Genomic DNA, 5,141 nt, shown 5'->3' on the forward strand with positions numbered 1-5,141 from the left:
AAAAAACATAAAAAAGCACACTATTTAAGCAATATTTTGCCTTTTTCTATTTTGTCAACTTTGATTATACATTTTATACTGTCAATGAAATTTGGTAATAAAAGAGGAAAGCCTTAATTGAAAAAAAAAAGAAATGGAAAAGAAGACAAACAAAAAATTAAAAAAATTAGTAAATCCTTCAAAGAAACCCAAGAAAACCAAAAAAACAATCAAACAGGTGAAGTAAACAGCTCCAAACATGAAGACTGAAACAGAGCTAATAAAGAAAACACAAACTGAGAAAATTCTTTATCTATTCTTCCATTGAGGGGCACCTAGTTTGTTTCCACATTCTGGCTATTACAAATAATGCTGCTAGGAAAATAGTTCAACAAATTCTTTTGTAGTATGATTGGGCAACTCTTGGATATATTCCCAAGAGTGGTTTTGCTGAATCCTGAGGTAGATTGACTTCCAGTTTTCTGAGAAACCATCACACTGATTTCCAAAGTGGTTGCACAAGTTTGCATTCCCACCATCAATGGATGAATGTTCCCCTTAGTCCACATCCTCTCCAACATAAGCTATCATTAGTGTTTTTGATCTCAGCCATTCTGACAGGTGTAAGTTGGTATATCAGAGTTATTTTGATTTGCATTACCTGGATAGCTAAGGATATTGAACATTTCCTTAAGTATCTTTTGGTCATTTGAGATTCTCTGTTGAGAATTCTCTGTTTAGTTCAAGACCCCATTTTGATTTGAGTTATTTAGAATTTTAATGTCTAATATCTTGAGATCTTTATATATTTTGGAGATCAGCCCTTAGTCTGATGTGGGTTGGTGAAGATCTTTTCCCATTCAGTAGGTGGTCTTTTTGTATTATTGACTGTGTCCCTTGCTTTACAGAAGCTTCTAAATATCAGGAGCTCCCATTAATTTATTGTTGCTCTCAGTGTCTATGCGACTGTGATTATATTAAGGAAGTAGTCTATGCATTGCAGACTACTTCCCATTTTTTCTTATATCAGGTTCAGTGTGGTCAGATTTATATAGAGGTCTTTAATGAATTTGGTGCATGGAAATAGATATGGATCTATTTTCATTCTTCTACATGTTGGCATCTGTAGTAATAAGAGCGGCGGGGCTGCGTCCCCAGCACCCTGCCGCCCCCATGGCTAGCTTAGCTTATGCCCCGAAATAATTACACGGAAACTGTATTCTTTTAAACACTGCTTGACCCATTAGTTCCAGCCTCTTATTGGCTAGCTCTTACATATTGATCTAACCCATTTCTATTAATCTGTGTAGCCTACAAGCTGGCTTACCAGGAATGTTCTTAACCTGCTTCTGCCTGGAGCAGGAGAATCATGGCAACTCTCACTCAGCTTCTTTCTCCGAGCATTCCTTTCTGTTTTCTCCGCCTACCTAAGGGCTGGCCTATCAAATGGGTCTAGGCAGTTTCTTTATTAATAAGAAATCACTCCTACATCAGGCATCCAGTTATGCCAGCACTATTTGCTGAAGATACTTTCCCCTTTTCCATTGTATAATATTAACTTCTTTGTCAAAAATCAGGTGTTCATAGGTGTATTGGTTAATATCCGGGTCTTTGATCCAATTCCATTTGTCAACCTCTCTGTTTTATGCCAATATCAAACTGTTTTCATTACTTTAGCTCTGTATTAGAGCTTGATGTAAGGGATGGTGATGCCTCTGGAAGTTCCTTTATTGTTTTGGCTATGCTGGTTTTTTTTTTTTTGTTGTTGTTGTTCTTCCATTAAAGTTGATTTGTCACAGTTGAAAGTCTGTGAAGAAATGTGTTCAGATTTTGATGGGGATTGCATTGAATCTATTGATAGCTTTTGGTAGGACTTCCATTTTAACTATGTTGATCCTACCTATCCAAGAGCATGGGAGAGCTTTCCATTTTCTGGTGTCCTCTTCACTTACTTTCTTCAAAGACTTAAAGTTCTTGTCAAATAGACCTTTCATTTCTTTGGTTAGTGTTACCCCAAGATATTTTATGTTATTCATGGCTATCGTGAAATGTGATGTTTCTCTGATTACCCCCTCAGCTGTTTATCATTTGTGTATAGAAGGGCTACTGATTTCTTGAGTTGATCTTGTATCCTACCACATCACTGAAGGTATTTATCAGCTGTAGTTCTCTGGTAGAGTTTTTGGGGTCACTTATGTAGACTATCATATCATCTTCAAATAACAAAAAGTTTGACTTCTTCCTTTCCAATTTGAATCCCCTTGATCTCCTTTTGTTGTCTCATTGCTATTGCTAAATCTTCAAGAACTATGTTGAAGAGATCTGGAGAGAGTGGACAGCTTTGTGTTGTTCCTGATTTTAGTGGAATTACACTGAGTTTCTCTCCATTTAATTTGATGTTGGATGTCAGCTTTCTGTATATTGCTTTTATTATATTTAAAGGTGTTTTTATATCTCTGATCTCTTCAAGACCTTTATCATGAAAGTGTGTTGGATTTTGTCAAATACTTTTTCAGCATTAAATGAAATTATTACATGTTTTTTCTTTCTGTTTATTTATATAAACGATTACATTGATAAATTTTCATAGTTGAACCATCCGTGCATCTCTGTTATGAAACTGACTTTATCATGATGGATAATTTTTGATGTGTTCTTGGATTTAGTTTGCCAATATTTTATTGAATATATTTGCATCCATGTTCATGAAACTGGTCTGTAATTCTCTTTATTGGCTGAGACTTTATTTGGTTTTGGTATCAGGATAACTGTGGCCTCATAAAACGAGACTGGCAATGTCTCTTCTGTTTCTATTATGAGGAGCACTTTGAGGATTATAGATATTAGCTCTTCTTGAAAGTTCTGGTAGAATTCTGCACTAAAATTATCCAGTCCTGGACTTTTTTAGGTTGCAAGGTTTTTGATGACATCTTCTATTTCAGTGCAGTTTATAGATTGACTTAAATTGCTCACCTGGTCTTGATTTAATTTTGGTATAGGTTATTTGTTCATTTTTTACATTTTCCAATTTTGTGGCATACAGGCTTTTGTAGCAAGACCTAATGATTCTCTCAATTTCCTCAGTGTCTATTGTTATTTCCCATTTTTTATTTCTGATTTTGTTAATTTGGATGTTCTCTCTCTGCTTTTTGATTAGTTTGGATAAGGGTTTGTCTATCTTGTTGATTTTCTCAGAGAACATACTCTTTGTTTCATTGTTTCTTTGTATTGTTGTTTTTGTTTCTATTTTGTCAATTTCAGCCCTCAATTTGATTATTTCCTGTCTTCTACTTCTCCTGGGTGAGTCTGCTTCTTTTGTTCTAGAACTTTCAGGTGTGCTATTAAGTCACTAATGTGAGCTTCCTTCATTTTCTTTATATGGGAAATTAGTGCTATGTCCCATAGGTTTGGATATGTTGTTCCTTCATTTTGTTGAATTCAAGGAAGTCTTCAGAAAACTGGGGATCAACTTACCTCAGAATCCAGCAATACCACTCTTGTGCATATACCCAAAAGATGCTCAATCGTATTACAAAAACATTTGTTTGACCATGTTTATAGCAGCATTATTTGTAATAGCCAGAACCTGTAAACAACCTAGATGCCCCTCAACTGAAAAATGGATAAAGAAAATGTGGCACATTATACATTAGAGTGCTACTCAGTGGTAAATAAAAAACAATGACATTGCATGTGAATGGATAGAAAACACTATCTTCAGTGAGGTAACCCAGACCCCAAAAGATGAATATAGTATTACTCACTCATAAATAGATACGAGTTATAAACAAAGGACACTGAGCTTATAGTTCATGATCCCAGAGAAGCTAAGTAATAAGGTGAACCCAAAGAAAAATATATATAGACTCACCTGGAAATTGGAAATGAACAGGGTTGAATGACAGGGTTGGGTCATAGGGTGGGACAAAAGGGAGGGTGGGAGGACAAGAGGAGAGGAGAGGGGGATAATAGAAGAGATCTTGACAGAGTGGGATGGTCAAGATGGAGGAAGGACAAAGATGAAAGCAAGGAGAGAGATGTCTTGATTGAGGGAGCCATTATAGGGTTAGCAGACTTGGCTCTAGAGAAATTCCCTGAAATCCAGAAGGATGACCCCACCTAGGACACTGTGTAATAGAGAAAGGGGGCCCATTCTTTACTTGCCCTGTAGTCAGACTGATGATTATCTTAAATATCACCAGAGCCTTCATCCATCAACTGATGGAGGCAGATTCAGAGACCCACATTGGAGCACTACACTGAGCTCCCAAAGTCCAGTTGAAGAGTGGAAGGAATGAGAATATGAGCAAGGAGTTCAAGATCATGATGAGTTCACCCACTGAAATAGTTTTCCTGAACTAATGGGAACTCACCAACTCTAGCCAGACTGAAAAGGAACAAGCATAGGACCAAATTAGTTCATCTGAATGTGGTTAACAGTTGCAGTTGCATAGCTGGGGCAGACTGAGGGACCACTAGCAGTGGCACCAAGATTTGTCACTTCTGCATGTTTAGGCTTTTTGAAAATCCTATTCTCTTTGGATGTTAACCTTGCTCAGCCTAGATATAGTAGGTTGGGCCTTGAACCTTCCCCAATACAATGTGCCTTTCCCTCTCTGAAGATTAAATGGGGGTAAGGTGGGAGTGTATGTGGAGGGAATGGGAGGATGGGAGAGAGTGGAAACTTGGATAGCTATATTTTTAAAGATCTGGTAAAAAAGAGTCATGTGAGACTTAGATATATTGAGATATGTCAAAGAAGACATAGGAGAAAATTTTTAAAAAATAGAATAAGTTACACTAGGTGGTAAGTTGCAAGAGCAGGATGGAGATTTAGCTGGTCACAGTACAAACACAGTTAAAAGGCAGAGAAGAGTAAAAGAATAATGCTCATCTGAGGGGATCCATTTTGTCCAGCACAGAACTCCATCCTAGAGATCTGTGACCCCAGCTAAGATAGATTTCTTTATCTCAATTTACTAATTCAAGATAATCACTCACAGGTGTGCCCAGAAGCTAGTCTCTATGGTGATGTTAAGTCCTGTAGAGTTTATAATCTTTTTTTTTTAAATATTTATTTATTTATTATGTATACAATATTCTGTCTGTGTGTATATCTGCAGGCCAGAAGAGGGCACCAGATCTCATTACAGATGGTTGTG

The sequence above is a fragment of the Microtus ochrogaster genome, chromosome 19 (genome assembly GCF_000317375.1).
Source record: "Microtus ochrogaster isolate Prairie Vole_2 chromosome 19, MicOch1.0, whole genome shotgun sequence".
NCBI classification, from domain to species: domain Eukaryota; kingdom Metazoa; phylum Chordata; class Mammalia; order Rodentia; family Cricetidae; genus Microtus; species Microtus ochrogaster.